The sequence below is a fragment of the Vicia villosa genome, linkage group LG3, assembly GCF_029867415.1.
Source record: "Vicia villosa cultivar HV-30 ecotype Madison, WI linkage group LG3, Vvil1.0, whole genome shotgun sequence".
In the NCBI taxonomy this organism is placed as follows: domain Eukaryota; kingdom Viridiplantae; phylum Streptophyta; class Magnoliopsida; order Fabales; family Fabaceae; genus Vicia; species Vicia villosa.
The window spans coordinates 171,177,333-171,191,086 of record NC_081182.1 but is presented as its reverse complement, the minus strand read 5'-3'; the positions used below and the strand labels follow the sequence as shown (position 1 = coordinate 171,191,086).

Sequence of the window (13,754 nt, the reverse complement as noted above, 5' to 3'; positions counted from 1 at the left end):
TGCATAAGTGGGCATTTGCTCGAGTGCCTCTAAGAAAGGAATGTTCAGCTCAAGTTTCTTGAACATCTCTAAGAATTTCTCGAAATTCTTCTCATGTTGTTCTTTCTTCCTATTTCTCGTGGGAAAAGGGAGTTTAACTGCCGGTTTTGGTGTAACTATCTTTTCTTTTACTACCCTTTCGTCCCTCTTGACTTCTTGACTTATACCCTCATTCTCTTTAATCTCGACATCCACTTCAATCAACATATCCTCATCCTCGAAATTCCTCTCCGGTTTGTCATTGGATTTATTGCTTCTGGTAATTACAGCGTTCACATGATTGTTGTCTCTGGGATTTGTAACCGTGGCACTTGGGAGAGCGCCTTGTGGTTAAGTGTTGGTCATTTGTTGGGCAATCTGACTCATTTGAATCTCTAAGTTTTTGATTGATGCCCCTGTGTTTCTCAAGTTGCTCCTAGTTTCTTCCTGAAATTGAGAGTTTTGAGCTGCCATTTTTTCAATAGCTATCTCCCATTCTGCCTTCTTCGGTACCTGTTGCTGCAATTGTTGAGGTGCTTGAGATTGGAACTGTTGCGGGTGATGTTGAAATTGTTGCTGATAGGGAACTTGTTGTTGAGGAGGTCTGTATTGTTGTGACTGAGCTGGAGATTGATATTAGGTTGGTCCTTGCTTTTGAAAGTTTCCTTGTTGGTCCTTCCATGCAAAATTTGGATGATTTTTCCAACCCGGATTATATGTATTGGCGTAAGGATTGTTTTGCCTCAACATATGAATCTGTTCCACCTGTTCCTGCGTTGCCACACAATGCATGGCAAAATGCGGTCCACTACATATTTCACATATAACTGAGGTGGTTGGCTCAACCTGTGCTACCTTCTGTTCACCGAGATTCATTTTCTTCAATCTTCTTTCTACTTCAGCTGCAATATGTTCTTCCATTTTAACCACCTGATCAGCAAGCTTCAAATCAATTTTTCCTTCTGGTTGACTCATAGCGCGGTCATATAACTCAATGTGCTCATTGGCGGCAATCGCTTCTATGATTCTCTTGATACCAGTGGCTGTTGCAAAGTTAGTTGAGCCACCGGCAGCAGTGTCGATAAGCTGTTTTGTCTTAAGTCGGAGACCATTAACAAAAGTCTGCATTTGCTCGGTTGGATCCATGTTATGAGTAGGACAAGCAACCAAACACCTCTTGAACCTTTTATATGCATCTCCCAACGATTCCCCTTCTTTCTGCTTAAAATTCACTATATCATATCTTTTTCGAATGAAGACTGAAGCTGGGAAATACTCATTCAAGAAAGCGGTTTCCATCTGTTGCCATGTTGTGATGCTTCCAGCTGGAAGTGAGTAAAACCATTCTTCTGCCTCTTCGGATAAAGTAAATGGGAACATCACAAGTCTATTGGCTTCTTCAGAATGGCCTTCTATTTTTAATGATGTTGTTGTGGTGAGGAATCTTTGTAGATGCTTATTTGCATCTTCATTGATTCTTCCCGCAAACGGCTTGCTTTCCAACTGTCGGATAGTTGAAGGATGGAGTTGGAAGTGTGCTACATTGACCGGTTGGTTGACGATGGTCATTCTTCCAAGCGGGGCATTAGCCCTTCCATAGTCTCCTAAAAGTCTCTCTGGGGGAGGCGGATCAGCTGCCATAGTTTCAGGTTCAGATTCTGACTGTTCGGATGAAATAGATATTCTTTCTTCGTCTTCTGATTCTGAAACTATAGGAGATTCTCCTTTTGAAGCCAGTCTTTTCCGTTTAACTTCTCGGAGTCTTGCTCGCAATAGCCTTTATGGTTCTGCGTCAAAAAGAAGTTCAGCTGAGGCCTTACCTCGCATACAAGATTAGAAGTTAATTAGTTTAAAGTAAATAAAATGAAAAATAAAACTAAACAAATATAAATTCAGCAAAAATAAAATTTTAATTGCAGAGCAATAAAATTTTAATTGACTATTTAACAACTTATATTTTGGCAATCCCCGGCAACGGCGCCAAAAACTTGATCGGAAAAAAAATAGCAAGTGTACTATTTTCACCGATGTAGTAATAATGGGTTTCACCCCAAGTATCGATCACGAGGATTGCGTGAGAAATACAAGTTATTGTAACTAGTCAACTAAACAAAATAGCAAAGGAGTGTTTCTTTTGTTATAATGAAATAAGTAAATTAAAATAAATAAGCTGAAGTTAAAATGGACTTTTGTGTATAAATTTAGAATAATGCCAAGGTAGGTGTATGATCAGCTTTATAATGACTCTGTAAAAAGATCTCTTTAACAAGTTCATATGATGCAACTATTTGTTCTCAAGGGTGTTTTCCTAAGTCCTTAGTGAAAACCTTTTGGTTTGCAATCCTAATGCCTAAGTCCTTAGAAACAAAGGTTTGTAAACCAAAGATGTAGATAATCAAGAATTGTTCAAATAACCTTACGGTACCCCTAGGCCTAGGTGATAACAGTAAGATTTAATTGTTTAAAAACCTTAACAACCGTAGTCCTACAGATTGTTAACCGTGGATCAATCTTGTTTTGCCGACAAAGAAAGCATTAAAAACATTAAACAATTAAATTGCAAAATATGAAAGCTTGATTAAAGATCAACAATATTCAAAGTCATAACAATGCAAATCAGGGACACCCCCTTGGCATTGGGGGGTTTAGCCTCTCATAGTATTCAAGAAACCAAAATCACAATGTTTAGACATTTACAAAGATTAGGAGAACTCGGATCTTCAATGGTGTCCACCGTTGAATCTCTTCGTCTTCCAGCACCTTGATGAAGCTATCTTTTCTCTGCTCTGGAATTCTCTCGTACGATCAAAAGTCTCTTCTCATTGTCTCTCAATCCTCTTTTAATCCCTCTAGGTTTTCAGATCTCCGCCGCAATACCCAAACTGCCCCTGAACTTTAAAAAGATTGGAAAAACCAAAATTCAGAAATTCTGTCCGCACAGTTGACACGGCCGTGTCACTTGACACGGGCAGACCGTATCAGCTTCTGGTCTTAGGGCTGAGTTTCTTCAGGGGGTCTGACACGGCCGTGTCAGGTGACACGGTCAGACCGTGTCCGCCTCTGCCCATATGCTCTTTTTTTTGCTTTTTGCTCCCTTTTCTCACACCTCTTGGCTATGCGATCTTCCATAAATCCGAAGCTAACCTGAAACCATTACCAAACGAGATCAAAAGCATCTAATTTACAATGAGAATGACACAAAAACAAACTTCACACAAATAAACTTGAAACTAGATAAATTAAAGAAAACATTTGGAAATAACCATAAAGTGTTACCAAACATGATGATCGTGTGTCGAATTTATGATGAAATTGAGTGTAGAATGGTGACCGATCAACAACCAATCCTTCAACACGCACAATTTTGAGTAACAAGACATCCTTTCGTGCTCATGTGGCCAAATCTTTTGATAAGACTCTTTGCCTAAATCAAAAGAAACAATAAAGCGTTCACACCCCAGTTTAATAAAGGCCAACCAATTAATTGCACCGCTTACATATATTCTTGGTTGATAATCACATAGAGTGCCAAAAGGGAACTGTTGAATGCTTCTCGAAGAATCAGTACTCAAAGTATAAACCTTTCCATTAGTTATGTCTTCTTCAATAGTAACAACACTAAGAGTGTGTTTGGATGAAGGATTTTAATGAGGTAATGGAATGTTTTGAGGAAATTTAAAATGATTTGCACAAAATTTATTGTTTGGATACAAAAATGAAGAATTGTTAAAATGATGGAAATTTATGGAGTATTTTATCTAAGTTAAATTTAATCATTTTGAAATGACACCAAAAACCAAAGAATTTGAAATTCTTTCATACTCCATAAAATGTATTTATTACCATTATTTCTTCAAATTTTGCAAATTGGTCCTCGTACTTTCCAAAATTACAAAATTGACCCTAATATTTTTTAAAAATTGCAAATTGGTCCTTAATAATTTTTAATATTTACAATTTGGTCCTTCAAATTTTTGAAAATTGCAATTTGGTCCCTACTTTTCAATTTTTTAATTTGGTCAAAAAAATTATATTTTATAAAAAATGACCCCAAAAATCTAACAATGAATTACCCTAATACTTCATCCAAACAAAATAATTTAAAATGAATGGATTTCAATGGAATCATTTGAATTACTTTGAATTTTAAATTCCTTTAAAATTTCTAATTACCTCATCTAAACACACTCTAAAGGCTTTCTAAAGAACAACCACTTTATAATCATGAGACACATGATCATAGCCAAAACCCTGTGTCACAAAAGGCCGATTGACCAATGGTGGGTTTTCAAAAGGAGGCAGTTCCTTATATTTTCTAATAGAAGGATTCCACAGTACAACTAAAGGTTTAAAATAGCCGACAAAACGATAATCAGTAACACATAAGATTCCGTCACAAGAGCCAGCAATGGAAAGTGAGTGGAATTTAGAAATAATGTTGAATGGAAACTCGAATTTAGTGAAGTTATAGTCTGTGTCTGTGAAAATGGATAGAATTTAAAATAAACTGGTACGAGGGATTGTCGTAGCTTACACAGTAGAGACGGCTAGAGCTGTCAAATAAGTCCAATTTTTCAAAGCCCCAATATTTTAGCCCCACTAAAGCCTTACTTTATTAAGCCCTTTGTTAATGAGAAATTTTTTAGGCCCCATAATTTTAGGCCCCTTAATTAATGTGTTATTTTTGGGCCCTATTGAGGGGCCTTATTTTGTTTCAAAAATTTCATTTCTAGTTCCAATATGAATTATTAATCTTGTAAACAAAGATATAAGAATAATAAATATGAGTTTTATTAGTGAGTTTTATCTTTGTAATCCATAAATGTGAGTTTTATTAATGAGTTTTAATGGGTTTTATTAGTGAGTTTTATCTTTGTAATCCATAGAGTTTTTTTTTTTTTAGCACAGTAGATAAAACTCATTTCTAGTACCAATATGGATTATTAATATGGATTAGTTTGCATTCTCACTTCACTTTTAATAGTGAGCTTTATCTTTGTAATCCTCTTCCTTCACTTTAAACGAATTTTTTAATTTTTTTTTTGTTGAAAAAACTTTTTTAGTTTTTTCTAAAAAGTTGTTTTTCTAGTTTTAGAATTTCTTTAATGCAATTTTTTAATTTTTTTTAAAAAAACTTTTTTAAAAACCTTTTTATTTATTTCTAATTTTTAATATATTTATTTTGTTTAAAAGTTATTATTTTTTGAATTTTTTATTATTTTATTTTTTAAATTAAAATTTTAATTTTATTTGATTTGGGGCCTAATGGCCCTCTTTTAAATTTTGGGGCCTTTTAAGTTTGGGCCCTATGTGTTTAAGGGCCTTTTATTTTTGAATTTTTTTTAGACCCCATTATTATGGGGCTGGGGCTTAAATTAATTGGCCCCATAAATTGACACCTCTAGAGAAGGCGCGTCTTTGACAGGGTAAGGTTCTTTTTAGCAAATTTTGGACCAGAGATTAGTGATGTCAAAGATTTGCAGACGCATTGGAATTGGAGAAGCGACTTCACCAGTAACCTTGAGAGTATTTCTAGAATGAGATCAAAAGGATGGGTGGGAAGTGAATCATCAGCGGAAGATGTCATATCTCAGTGTGACTATTTTGGAAATTTGGAATCAAACCTAACCAAAAACTAAAGCAACGTGTAGTTAATTTAATGAAAAACAATAACGTAATTAATGTGAAAAAAATTATAACATATTTATATTAAAATTGTAAAAAAATCCATTTAAATAAAAGTAAATACATTTTTATATTAATTTTAATAACATACTTGATTATTTTATTTTAAATTACTATATAAATTTGTTAACATATTCAGTATTTATTTTATTAATTTACATTAATTTCTATTTTTAGACTTCTACAAGAAGCAGTAATAAAGACGCATGAAACTCCTATAAATCAATGCCGAAGATATCTCCGGATCAGAGTCATTGGCCCATCCCACCAGGTTCGTCGTTTAAAACCCTAACAGTTGCTTATTCATCATCATCACTTACAAGTTCCAGCACAAAATTTTTACTGCGGCACAATTGACTACAATGAATACCAGAAGCCAAACACGTAAGAAAAAAAATAGAGACAGGCTCAGTGAATTGCCTGACTGTGTTCTCCTTCATATACTCTCCTTCTTGAGAACTACAACCGCAGTTCAATCTTGTATACTATCGACAAGATGGAAACATCTCTGGAAGCATCTTACAACCCTAACATTCTGTTCTTCGTACTTTAAGCATCTCAAGAGTTTCACCGGATTCGTCTCTCAAGTTTTGTCACTCCGCGATGCCTCAACACCTCTGCACGTCCTCGATTTTAAACGGAAGGGAATCCTCGAGCCTCACGTCCTCAACAGAATTTTAAAATATGCACTTTCACACAATGTCCAACAATTGCAAATCAATATTGAATCTTATGTTGAACATTTTCCTCCTTGTTTTGGTTCATGTCAAACTTTAACTTCTTTAAACCTGTCTGTTGGCCATACAAATGGTCGGTGGGGAACATTATATCCAAATTATCTGAATTTTCCTGCATTAACCAATTTGTCATTACATCATTTTACCTTTTGTGGCAGCGATGAAGATGGCAGTTTCGAGCCCTTTTCAAAATTCAAAAGGTTAAATAGTTTGATCATTGACCATTGTAAACTTTTGGATGCACAAAAGCTCTGCATATCAAGTCCCACACTGGTCAATTTAACTATCAAATCGTCATATTATATCCGTCACGAAATTGAGTTATCTAATACTCCAAGTCTTAGTACCTTTGATTTTGAGGGCACCCCTGTTCACAAACTTAGTAGGAGCAATACCAATCTCTCTTCTATCAAACATGTAAATATTCATGTAGGTAGACATGTGGTTAATTTTAAATGATACTCCTTTGGTTCTACTCAACTGGCTGGTTGAACTTTCTAATATTGAATCATTGACGGTCTCTTTAACTACTCTTCAGGTACTTTAGGCCATGTTTGGTTTAAGCATATTTTACCAGTTTTATTTTAGTTTTCACTATTTTTATTATTTTGCTTTATTTTTTTATGTCACCACTCATTGTTTAGGTTCTCTCCAATGTACCTGATTTATTGAAACTTGAGTTCTCTTCTTTGTATAACTTGAAGTCATTCAAAGTAAAAGCGCACAAGCACAACCCTCCTATATTATCAGATGAAATAGTAAACTTTTTGCTTCAAAATGCACCTTCAGCAGAGAGGACGATATCATACATTAATTAAGGTAAATACTAAATGTGCATTTACTGTTTCTTTCTATGAACTACTCATATTCCATAGGATGACTGTTAGCTTATTTCATAGGATTTGTTTCTCATCTTAGAGTGTCTTAGATTATCTCCACCGATTAGTTTCTATATTGGTTACTATAAGTATTATTTTTCTTGACTTCCCTTAATATAGGAGAGAAATCTAGTATAAATTTAAATACTATGGGAATAATATGATAAGTTTCTCATGTGCAATGAAGAAATGAAAGAATAATGCAAGTATAAGAAAATGAAGTCTTTAAAAGCACTACCTTTTATGAATATTATTACAATATGACTCACCATTCAGACAAGGAGAGGAATATTGGCCTTCCAGACTTTAACAAAGCTTCACTCATTGCCAGTACCATTTTTACAAGTTACATGAATTATAGAATTTAGAAACATTTAGTTAATCTGTTTATGCATTTGAAAGCCACATATTACATATACCACTTTTTGGGGTCTACGTTATTATTCTCACTGTTATCATACTTGAAGATTTTTAAATGAATTATGATAAATATCCAAAACAGTGACCCCTAAACTAAAAACTCTTTTATTTTGATTAATTTCACTTACATATTTTATCTCTCATACATGTTTGATAGCATGTTAAGTTGACGAATTTGGAATCTTAGCTTCTTATTTTCTTTTCATTGGTACAAGCTTTTATTTTTTGTTTCAAGCGCAACATAATGCCTCTAAGTTTTGATGCCGGGTTTTGCAGAAAGAGCACGATGGACAAAAATCTGGAGGAATCAAAGATACAGACGTTTTGCCAACCGAGTGGGATTAGTTAGAGTCCTTATAACAAAGTACACTCATAAGAGAGAAATCTTTCATCTAGCTAAATACCATGTTTTATATAGTTTTTTTTTTTTTTTTTTTTGCATTTAACAGGAACACGTGTAAGGGAGAAATCTTTCAGGGATTTATATATTTAAATGGTTTTTTGTGTTCACGCGTTTGATCCTTCTTAATTTAATTTGTGGTTGCATGGATTTGAGTATCATATATTTGTTACAAAACTATGAGTTTAGATGCATTACATATTCGCTGCATAGGTGAATTTCTTCCATTCAAGAAAGAAACACTTATTGCATTACCATCTCATGCCAACACTTGACTTACTTCAGTTCAGTCTTCGTACCTACTTAAACTTTCAACTTCTCTTCATTGATAGATTTCCTCCTTTCGTGAATTGTCGCAGCTTCTTGATCTTTACTGTACTCTCATTTCTAATCCTTGATTAACTTCTAACCTTTTTCACACTAAACTCTTCTAACAGACCGCTATAAACTACTTGGTCACAAATTCCTCTAGAATCCACGACTTCCCTTTCTTGCATCGAGTTAACCAAGATTCATAACCACAACACCTTATTCTGATTGGATAGCCAACACTCTCAAAACTTCGTGAGATAACATATTGTTTTTCTTATAAATTCTTCAACAATTCTACAAGTTTATATTCAACATATTGATAACCTTATCAACCTCACTTGACTTGATACTATATACTACAAACGTAAACAATTGATTCACTTTCTGCGCACTACTCCAACAAGGTATCATATCATGCACTTGTACGGGATTTCCTCACTTCAGTCGTACAAGTGGTTACCTTTTTTATTCTCCATCAAAACTGTATCGTGCTCTTACATTCATCACTCTAACTTTCATAGGTAGAACAACTCCTCATTGACACAATGAAAGGTGGAGAATCTAACCAACACTTGTCAAAAGATGGATACGTAAGAGCCACGCGACTACGACCATGAGAACATGGAACCTTCAGAAATATCATGTACTGGTTGCTCTTAATCCAATTTAGTCCAAAAAAATACCCCGTTCTTGCTGCTATATTCCATGTCAAACACTTTATAGGTTCTGACCCATTTTCCGCTTCAACTGGCATGAAATTCCAACCAAATGATGTAGTAATACCATCAATTTTTTTTTTGAATAGGCAATGGTATTACTAAAGAGCATAAGGGGTGCTCACCCGATGATACACAACGGAAAACTTCTACCGCTCAAAACAAGAAAGCGGAAGAATATTCCAAGAAAAGAAATTACAACAAGACTTTGTCCTATAATAGGAACAAAGCCAATTCCACGAGTTAGAAACCACCCCCCCCAACATTCGTTAAAACTAAATGTATCCCGCTTGAAAATGATAGCGTTTCTAGATAACCAAACGCCCCACACCGTTGCCAACCATATAACCGCTAGGGTGTCCCTAATATCCAAACCTTTCACCTTATGCACCATCAATGAACCTTAACTAATCGAGGATGCAATGCAACTGTGAGTTTTCGATAATATTCACAGATGCACACCACTTGATTACTCGTCTAGAGATAACATTACATTCCCTGACCAAATCATTCATCTGGATCATCTTACTCTATCCCGGGAAAATAATTTAATCTCACGTCTTAACACGTACATAATTTGATTTACATGCTTAACTTTTGAAATTCCTCATTCTCAATTATAACACACAAATCCTTTAGATATGGTGGAGTATCATTGCACACATCAAGTAATACTCTGATGGGGGTCTACATCCGAGGCCATGTATCCAAGGAAATTATCCAATGTCATGCCATGATTTACCCACTTATGCCTTACCAACACATTACTAGGATACTGAACCGATATCCTCGATTCCTCCTTATGGTTCTCATTAGTCATAATATTTATATTCCTAAGACTTATTCACATTAAATAATGTTCAAAAGGTAGGCTCCCCATGTTAAGACTCCCACATCGGACAATATATGGCCTGAACATGTCCTTATAAGTGGGAGCAATCCTCACCCTACAAGCCGGTTTTGTAGGGTTGAGTTAGGCCCAACCACACTTCTTGGGCGTGAGGGGGTGTGTTAAGAGTCCCACATTGGACAATATATGGCCTTAACATGTCCTTATAAGTGGGGGCAATCCTCACCCTACAAGCCGGTTTTCTAGGGTTGAGTTAGGCCCAACCACACTTCCCAGACATCTCTACAGGTGATAAATGTGAGCGCAAGGTATTGTTTTCATGCTGTCAAAATATTGTGAATCAACCGTAACTTAAGTGGAAACATAAAAATCAAGCACATGCAACCAAGACAAGCATTTTTGGACACAAAACACCAATAGGTCGACTCACACGCATCATAGGTCGACCTATTGCAAGCCCTTTGTGAAGAAAGTCAGGTGAAGGATGAATGCGTCGACGCATCACCTTCTTAGGTCGACGCATTGGTTTTTGAGAAATTTAAGGGAATGCGCACACCGACCCTTCAGGTCGACGCATCAAAGTTTGGCTGCTCAAGTGCAAGAATGGAATGCGTCGACGCATTAATTCATTAGGTCGACGCATGGACTTTTGGGGAATCCACGGGAATGCGCGCGCCGACCCTTTAGGTCGACGCAAGTGTCACACTTGGCTCATTTTTCAGGTGCAAAGCATTACATAGGTTGACCTATGTAGAGAGCAGGTCGACCTGTCGCTAATAATTCTGGTTTTCTGCTGTGTTCATTTTGATCTATGCATTGTATGTGGTATAAATACTCAAGTGATCATTCTCAAGCAAAAATAACAAGAAACGTGAAATATAGACTCAGCTTCTTCTCATCTTCAACCTTTCGCTTATTGATCGAGAATCACACTGTTAGCTGAAGATTTCGTTTGCAAATATAATCCTTCGAAGGTTGAAGACTCTTAGGAGGATGGTTACTGATGACCATCTTTGAAGATAAAAATGGCTCCTAACGAAGTTTTTAAGTTATAACGAAGATATTGAGTGCTGATGCTAGTAAGAATAAACATATCTTCGAGACTTAAGCATTTTACGAAATATGTTAAGTACTGAGGCTTATCGTATTTTTTGTGGTATTTGTCAATACATTGCCACGCGTCGAAGGAGGATTCAGGCGGGAGGATTTGAAATTCGAAGTAGTTTATATAACTACCCAAAGACAGATGGCGTTCCGAGGATTCTCATGAGAAACGTGGCATTAGATTAGCGTAGGACCGTTAAGGTCGAAAGTAGTATAAATAAGGGTTCTAATGTTAGGATTCAGGGTGTTCATTTTGTACAAATCACTCACATATTGCTCAAGTATCAAGTGTTAAGAGAAAGAGTTCGTTGAGAAATGTACGTATGACACCAACCCCATTTCAATACAAGTGTATTTTCCTTTATTTTAGTATCTTTCGATATTACTGCATTTCATTTACTTTCTGCTATTTACATTCCTGCATTCTTTAACTTCATGTTATTTATCTTCAAAGTATTTAACATTTGTGCACTTTAACTTTCTTGCACATTTATAGTTTTCTTCGTTTTATGCATTTTGTTCGAAACTTACTTTTTTCGCTAAAGTTATATTCATACGTATAACAAAGTGATTGCTAATATTTATTGTTTCGATTAAGTATTGCTTATTTTCAAGACAAATCATTTACAAACATGGTTCAAATCATCATGAATAACAACCTCTTTGACTATGTCCTAGGATCAATCTAGTCGATCCTGCGAGTAACCAAATCATATTTATTATAGTTTGGAAGACTAGCGGTTGTTTACCGGAAATCACCGTAAACAAATTGGCACGCCCAGTGGGACAGTGTCAAGCAGATTGTTATTAATCAATTGTTTTATTTTGTCTAGAAAATATCAAGACCTTGTATGAACCTTAGGAACAGTAAATTAACCAACAGTGCACAACCGATTCCCAAGCGAAGGTCCAACAAGAGAATGGTCGTTACGGCCAGTGCAGGGGGAGATCAAGATCCCCCTACAAGGGTCAGGAGCAGCGGCGGCAAATTCTGCGCATGTTTCGACTTCTACTCAAGGAGAGCGAGATATATCGGGTTCTACTGGATCACAGGCTATGCCTGAAAATAATACAAGAACATCAGGGACTATTCCAGTTTCAGTATCGACTACCGTGCCCCCATCCACAAGCGCAAACGAGATACCGCTTTCCTCGACAAATGCTGCAAATAATTTATTTAACCCAGGGTCGAACTCCACGTTCGAATGGAGACAGAACAGTCCATACGAAATGCCATATCCATACGGAACAGGCACACGAGGGGCAGGACCTACATACACTACAACTAACACAACGGCGTTTTCGCCGAACGTTGGTTCAATGGGTCGAAGCACTCAAAATACTGGCTTCTCTACCCAAATGCCCAATTTTTCCACAAGTAACCAGGCAGCATTCCGACAAGAAATGGATGCTAGCAACCATGATATGCTGGGGGTCTTGGCCAAGGAATTGGCTTCAATCTTGAATCCATTAGCAACAAATATTGCTAATACGAATCGAGAGAATGTGGAAACTTTCCAAAAGATATCATCTCAAATGAATCGAATGGCAGATTTCATGGGAGTTCCACCACCTAAACAAAAGGACAAACAACCCTTGCATCAAGAAGAAGATCCCATTATAGAACGTGTCCAAAATGCGGTCCCTTCATATAGGACAGCCACTAATAACGTAGTTACCCCACAAAGAACAACAGCAATCGAAGGGAACCGAGTAATAAATTTAGAGTCTTCGAATCAGAGAACTTTTCCCGTCCAGCAAGAAACGGAGGAAGTTAGGCCCAGATTAAGGATAGTGGGTAGGAACGAACATCCAGATGAAATCATTCAGAGAGTCAGAAGAGATAATCTGGCTACAGAAAATAACTTAACTGCCATGATAGAAAGAGTTATGGCGAATAACGACCTTAGTACTGGACTTCGACGTCCAAATTATATATCCCCCATAGCAGATTATATCATGCAAATAGAGTTGCCTAGGGGTACCAAAGTACCCAAGTTCACAAAGTTTTCAGGTGAAACTAGCGATTCAACTGTGGAACATATTGCCAGATACCTGACAGAAGCAGGAGATTTAGCAGGGAACGAAGATTTAAGGATCAAATATTTCCCTAGTTCGCTAACAAAAAATGCTTTTATTTGGTTCACTACTTTACCCCCAAATTCGATAGATGCTTGGACACACTTGGAAAGGTTGTTCCATGAACAGTTTTATATGGGCCAAACTAAGATAAGTTTGAAAGAATTGGCCAGCATCAAGAGGAAGTTTACAGAACCAATAGATGATTACCTAAATAGGTTCCGATTGTTGAAATCAAGGTGTTTCACAACAGTTCCAGAGCATGAACTGGTCGAAATGGCTGCTGGTGGCTTGGATTATTCAATTAGAAAGAAACTAGATACTCAATACCTTAGGGACATGGCTCAGTTAGCAGACAGGGTTCGACAACTCGAACGCTTAAAAGCAGAAAAAGCCTGAGCAAACAAGGGCTATAAAAAAGAAAGGGTAGCGTATGTCGAAGCGGAAGACGCTGATGACGAATCTTTCAATGACTCATACGGCGTAGAAGAGGTCGAAACAGACCTAGCCGAACTGAAAGAAGCGCCGCCTTATGCTTGCAAATTACTCAATCCT

General features: G+C 36.5%; 1 pseudogene; it reads left to right on the top strand.

Annotated features, from left to right (window-relative positions):
- The first annotated feature begins 6,065 nt into the window (after positions 1-6,065).
- Positions 6,066-7,369, top strand: LOC131659379 (F-box/LRR-repeat protein At4g14103-like; annotated as a pseudogene).
- The last annotated feature ends 6,385 nt before the right edge of the window (positions 7,370-13,754 follow it).